Here is a 7310-nt window from a genome sequence, read left to right as displayed (position 1 = left end):
TCCACCGGCACCGGCCATCCTACATGTTTACATTTTTGAACCATATTACGATCCATTCAACTAACAAATATGAGTTACTCCATCACAAATACTAGGCATACATGTGGGTTCATACACATACATACACATACATACATAGAGTTCATACACATACATGTGAAATTTCATATGTAGATTTCTACAAATCTATGGTTCAAACACATGCATACATGAGGCTACCATCTCCAACACAAACAATACAATATAGAGTGCACAAAAGAAAAAAAAACATGTCTAGGGTTCATGTCCAAATCTAGCCCGATCTATGAAATTAGTGGATGAATGGAGAAGATTTGAAGGAGATTACCTTGACAAATGGATGGGGAACGATCTCCACGGACAGATCTGACGATTTGGTGGTGGATTTGGTGGGGGGGAGAGGGAGGAGAGAGAGAACCGGGTTGGGGAGGAGGGAGAGAAGAAGAGAAAGAAAGAAGAAGGGTCGGGTTGGGCGCGCGCGGCGCCCAAACTTAAGTGAATGTGTGGCGCCCCTGCCAGGGGCGCCACACTTTCAAAGTGTGGCGTCGGCCAGAGAGGCGCCACTCGTGCTGCCACGTCGGATCGGGGTCACCAGCTCAGCGTCGACGGGCCACGTCGGATGGGTGTGTGGCGCCAGAGCCAGAGGCGCCACATGGGCATGTGTGGCGCCCTTGAGAGGGGCGCCACACAAAAGGGTTAGATTCGTGAAATAGTTTCGCCAGAGGGTCAGTCTGTGCTTTTCTTTCAGTTTTGGGTTATTTTTGTGTAAATCGCGGTCGAAGTAAACAAGCTATTCTGTTATCTGCTAACTAAAACCAGTATTGCTTCAGGAAAAAATAGGAATATACACGGGCTGCTGTGTTGTTGGTCTCTAAAGCCCATCTAAGCCCAACAAAGTTCGTGTCGTCTACCTCAGGCGAGCACTTCTTCACGCCGCCGCGTTCCCCTGTTCCGCTGCTGCCCTGCTCTAACTCCACCTAGCTCCTACTCGCCTGCTGCCTAGAGCCGCACCGGCAGCCGGCGGCAAGCAGAGGCGGCGGTGAACTCCCTCCTCCATCTTCCTTCTTCCGCATATCGCCCCCACCTCCCAGTCCATCTCCTCACCGTGGTCCGGTCACCTCCGTGGCGCCCGGGGTCACGCCTCATCCGGTGATACACTTCGTTCCGGACTCGTTCCAGTCCTTGGTCTTGGGGGACGGGGCACTGACCGACGATCTCGAGGCTGCCATTATCCATCCTAGAAACTAGATCCTACCCTAGCTGCCTAGCCAACCTTCGGAATGGCACATCAGCCCAAGGTTTCTACCGCCATTGTAGCTGAATCCGAGGAAAGGTCTTACGTGTTCAAGATACATGGATACTCAAGACTGAAGAAGCTGTTCAAGAACGGCGAGTGCGTGTCTTCTCCCACTTTCAACGTTGGGGGTGACAACTGGGTTCTGAAGTATTACCCGAACGGCCGCTCGGCACTTCGGGGTGCTTACATATTCCTGCTTCTTCATTCGGTTGATGGCAAGGATTTGAATGTGGAAGCTAGATCTATTCGTGTACTCGACAAGGATGGTCTACCGGCGCCACAGTTCATTGGTAACATTTCTGAATCGACCTTTTTAGCTGATATGGAGTTTCATCTTCAATGGAAATGGATGTCCCGGCCCAACGGTTCATATTTGTGTGACCATATTGATTGGGAGAAACTGGAGCAATCAGGGTATATAATAGATGACTGCTTAAGCATCAAGTGTGATATCACTGTCAAGAAGGATATAATAGATTCCCCGCAAAAAATGAAGAAGGATATAATAGATGACTGCTTAAGCATCAAGTGTGATCTGAATGTCAAGAAGGATATCCTCACTGAAGAAACATTTGGTAATCAGTTTGATGTGCTTCCTCCAACCGACTTGCATCTGCATTTCAGAAACCTCCTAGACAGCATGGATGGAGCAGATGTGATCTTTCATGTCGGTGGGGAGAAGTTCTTGGCTCATAGGATCGTGCTGGCTGCCAGGTCATCCGTATTCAAGAAGGAGCTCCTCGGCACCATGAAGGAGAACACTGGCAGTCCTATTGAAATCAGTGACATGAAAGCTGATGTGTTCAAGTCCTTCCTTCATTTCATATACACCGATTCGCTGCCTGTTCTTGAGTTGGCTAGCAACCAAGGTAAAGCAACCGTTTCGCTGTCTGTTCTTGAGTTGGCTACCAACCAAGGTAAAGCATGTCGAGATGTGGTGATGACTGGCCATCTGCTCGTGGCAGCAGATAGGTACAGCGTCAAGAGGCTGAAACTGATATGCGAATACAAGTTATCCAGCTGCATTGATGCCAACATGGTGGCGACCAGTTTGGCTTTAGCTGAGCAGCATAACTGCAGTGGGCTCAAGGAAGCTTGTTTACAGTTCCTCACTTCTCCTTCCAATTTGGAGGCGATGAAGGCAAGTGATGGCTACAAGCATCTGAAAATCAGTTGTCCGTCTGCCCTTAAGGAGCTGATTGCTAGGCTCCTGCCAGTTGAAATGAAAGCGGCCAAGGAAATTATCATGGAGATTTAGTATTGTGCCTCATAATGACGAAATCTGAATTAATTATGTATGTATGCATGTTTCAGCTTAGTTCTTATGTATGCTTAGATGTGCTCTCGGGGAGAAACCTGCTATCTATGTATGCTGTAAGTTTGTTGGGTTGTGCAATGTGAATCGAACTCTAACTTCTCTTTCTAGGGCCTAAATGTAATTGGGCATCATGTTGTCTCCTTTCATTGAAAGCTAACTCCTATCTATTTATACAGTACCTATATTGCAACTAGAACGAGAATGATTGGGTGACACATATATTTTATACTTGCTGGGATGCGTGAATGTCAAATCAGGGTTTTTGCTTGCTTCAGTTTTTTGTTATAACTGTTTGGACTTCAAACTACTCTTATGTGGTATTATATTTTACCTTATTCTTATGTTGAGATTGCACTCCTCTAGTTTCTATTCCCTTGTTTTCATTAGTACTACCTCCGTTCCAAATTAATTGACCCAGATTTGGCTAGATACAAGCCAAATATGAGTAATTTATTTTGGAACTGAGGGAGTATTTGCTAAGGGACTTCTTCTTACCTAGTTAAAAGTTGTTTCCTTGAATCAGGCATTGTTTGTGCTCTTTCATTTGGACTGTTTAGATCGAGGGAGTTCCTAATTGCTGTCTTGTTTCCAGCTTGCAATCCTCCTTCGTCCCTAGTTAAAAGGTATATCCCTATATCTGCCATTATTTCTCTGTAGCTTTTGGACTGCATAAGTTCGGATGAGCTCCTCGTTGTAGAAGACAACAAGTGCATGGTATATAACTCCTCTTTTTTCTGACTGGGAAAGCGGGTACATGACTCCTATGCCCTGTCATTTTTCTCTCTCTAGTGCATGATATATAAATAGTTGAAGCTTAGAGTTCTGTCCAATGTGTATGATACTTGAATTTCTCTTACTAGGGCTTAAATGAATTTGGGTGACATGTGCCCCTTTGATCAAAAAGAACTATCTATTTATGTGTATGCTGCAAGTAGAATGGGATTGATTGTGTGACACCTATAGTTTCAATTTCCTGAGATGCATAAATTTCAAAAGAGGGGTATCTGCTTGCTAAGTTTGATATAGTCCGCAAGGGACTTAACTGCTCTATGTGGAGTTCTATTTACCTGATGCCATAGGTTGAGATTGCAATCCTCTAATTCTTCCCTATGTTATTTCTCGAGTGAGTTCTCGCCTAGTTCTTGTTTATGCTGTTTCTTTTGGGCTGCTGAGGGGCCTCCTCATTGTAGAAGACAACATGTCCATGCTATATAATTCCTGTTTGTTTTGACTTATTTGGAGTAACTATCTGTTCAGGCTTCTGACAGTCGAAGTGAAGGTATCACCATTCTTTCTTTCTCGCTTTTGTTTTTGTCTCCTTCATTGAAACTTGGCCAAGTTTAGGATGGGCTTATGTGTATTGGTATCATGGTATGATTCTCGAACCAATTGCTTGGCTTCGGTTTTGTGTGATTCTAAGCATAGAGACATGCTACTATGCTGTTGAACTAAATCTGTTGTTACTGTTTAATAAAAAACTGTTACTATGAGCACATTTTTTCTGTCGCCCTTAATAAACCACAGCAGGTTGTAATCTTTAGGCTCATATAAATATACAGGTTATGTTAAATCCCTCCAACAAGAAGATTTAAACTGTGCCAATACACCTTTCACTATTCAGATTTCTGTGTCGTGAAACCAGTACTGGGGGAGAGGAGGGATGGTTTCAGTAGTGATATTCTCTAAGAGGTCGTTTGGTATCCATCATTTAAGCCTGGAATCCTGGAATTCATTTTAAAATTCCATAGGTGGGCTGTTTGGTTGCCACAGAATTGGGCCATCATTTTATTTGGGAAATCCAGCAAAATGATGCCATGTGTAATCACAATTCCGAGCTGAAACCTGTCTTTCACAATTCCTGTGGCAACCAAACAAATTCAATATTGAATTCTACTGTCATTTACAATTCCTGTGGCAACCAAACAAGTGTCCATTTCTGAAATTACAATGTAAATGAAATGAATACATGTATTCATTTCAAAATGCTACAAATGAAATGAAAACCTGGCTTCCAAACGACTTCTAAGTTAATCAGAGTCTAGCATTGCTCGTTGAGCATATGCCGTATCTGAGATTTTGTCTCAAGTTTCTGATCCGGAGGACAATGCGTTTGAATGAATTCTAGTTGTTTGCCTTTTTTATATACTCCTACGATTCATACTAATATAGATGTATTTAGACATACTCCGTATTTTAGTTCGATGTACATCCATATTTTAGTCACTAGGCATCACCATGTTTCCAATACAAAGCATTCTTTTAATCCAACAGAACACTTTTGTTTTCTTACAACTTCTTAGTGCATTTCGAAAGCACCAACTGAGATTTTTTTCCTTTGGGAGGAACCAGCTGAGTATCTGATCATATGCGCTGCTAGTCTGTTACCTTTTTTTTTGAGAAGTTGCTAGTCTGTTACCTGTTAGCCTTATTAGGAAAAAAAAGGAATATACAGTGAAGCCCATCCGAGCCCAACAACGTTCGTCACATGACCTAAGCCCACTTGACGCCGCCGAGTTCCCCAGTTTTGCTGCTGCCCTGCTCTCGCACTCCTCTTCTACTGCTCCGCCGACCGAACCGCACCAGCAGCCGACGGCAAGCAAAGGCGGCGGTCCATTTCTTCCTGGATCTGCCCACTTCCGCATCTCACCTCCAGCTCCTCACCGCGCTCTGGTCGCTTCCTAGCCGGCCAGTTTCCTACCGTGGGTCGTGGGACGGGGCACCGACCCACGATTCCGGCTGCCTCCTACACATCCATTCTACCTTAGCTACAGAGCCAACATCGGGAATGGCAGATCAGCACAAGGTTTCTGCTGAATCCGAGGAAAGGTCCTTCGTGTTCAAGGTACATGGATACTCAAGACTGAAGGAGCTGCTCAAGAACGGCCAGTGCGTGGCTTCTCCCCCTTTCAGCGTTGGAGGTGACAACTGGGTTCTCAGGTATTACCCCAACGGTTGCGACTTGGCAAAAGGTAATGCTAGTCGGATATCCCTGGTTCATGATTCTGCCAAGGGTAAGGTGGTGAATGGGAAGCCCAAATCTATCAGTGTACTTGGCAAAGATGGTCTACCGGTGCCACCATGCGTCGGTGGCATGATTGAAACGGAATTAGATTTTGAAACGATTTACCGAGGCAATTTGGTTGTCCTTCTCAATCGGGAGAAATTGGAGCGATCAGGGTATGTAATAGATGACTGTTTCAGAATCAAGTGTGATCTGACTCTCAAGAAGGATATCCACAGTGAAGAAACAATTGGGAATCAGTTTGTTGTTGTCCCTCCAACCGACTTGCATCTGCATTACCGAGACCTCCTAGACAGCATGGATGGAGCGGACGTGACCTTTCATGTCGGTGGGGAGAAGTTCTTGGCTCATAGGATCGTGCTCGCTGCTAGGTCATCTGTATTCAAGGCGGAGCTCCTCGGCACCATGAAGGAGAAAACCGACAGTCCTATTGAAATCGGTGACATGGAAGCTGATGTGTTCAAGTCCTTGCTTCACTTCATATACACCGACTCGCTGCCTGTTCTTGAGTTGGCTAGCAAGCATGGTGAAGCACCTCGAGATGTGGTGATGGCTGGTCATCTGCTCGTGGCAGCAGACAGGTACAACATCGGCAGGCTTAAATTGATGTGCGAGCACAAGTTATGTAGCCATATTGATGCCAACATGGTGGCGACCAGTTTGGCTTTAGCTGAGCAGCATAACTGCACTGGACTCAAGGAAGCTTGTTTACAGTTCCTCACTTCTCCTTCCAATTTGGAGGCGATGAAGGCAAGTGAAGGCTACAAGCATCTGAAAATTAGTTGCCCGTCTGCTCTTAAGGAGCTGATTGCTAGGCTCCTGCCGGTTGAAATGAAAGCGGCCAAGGAAATCATCATGGAGATTTAGTAGTGTGGCTCATAATGACAAAATCTGAATTAATTAGGCATGCTTCAGCTTAGTTCTTATGTATGCTTACATGTGTCCTCAGCTATCTATGTCTGTTGTGAGTTCGTTGGGTTGCGGTGTGAATCGAATTCTAACTTCGGCTTAAGTGAAATTGGGCATCATGTTGTCTCCTTTGATTGAAAAACTCCTATCTATTTATACCTATATTACAACTAGAACGAGATTGATTGGGTGACAACTTTTATATTTGCTGGGATGCATGAATGTCAAAATTGGTTTCTGCTTGCTTCAGTTTTTGTTACTGTATATCCGTATTGGGCTTCAACTACTCCATGTGGTATTTTATTTTACCTGATTCTTATGTTGAGATTGCAGTCCCCTAGTTTTTATTCCCTTTGTTTTTTAAAGGGACTTCCTCTTCCCTAGTTAAAAGTTGTATCCCTGAATCAGGCATTGTTTATGCTGCTTCTTTTATAAGCTCAAGGGAGCTACTCATTGTAGAAGATAGCAAGATGCCGATTCTGATTTTTGTTCCTTTTTTTCCTTCTTCATTGTGTTGGCCAAGTTTTTGATGGGCTGTAATAATCTTGCTTGGTCCATGAAGGTATTGGTAATTTCGTATCAATTGACTGCCTTCGTTTGGGTGTGATCCCGTGCATGGAGTTTTGAAATTTTTGCTGCAAGCGTCTTTCCTAGACATGCATGCTGGAATGCTATCGAACTGAATCTGTAACTATGACTGCAATTTGAACTTTATAAATCATAGCGGTTGCAGCTCAAGATTTTCA

General features: G+C 44.3%; 1 pseudogene; it reads left to right on the top strand.

Moving 5' to 3' along the window:
• Positions 1-1298: 1298 nt before the first annotated feature.
• LOC124694421 lies at positions 1299-6522 on the top strand (annotated as a pseudogene).
• The last annotated feature ends 788 nt before the right edge of the window (positions 6523-7310 follow it).

Source organism: Lolium rigidum, chromosome 3 (genome assembly GCF_022539505.1).
Source record: "Lolium rigidum isolate FL_2022 chromosome 3, APGP_CSIRO_Lrig_0.1, whole genome shotgun sequence".
Classification (NCBI taxonomy): Eukaryota; Viridiplantae; Streptophyta; class Magnoliopsida; order Poales; family Poaceae; genus Lolium; species Lolium rigidum.
The sequence above is the reverse complement of the archived record's forward strand: the minus strand, read 5'-3'. Positions and strand labels throughout refer to the sequence as shown.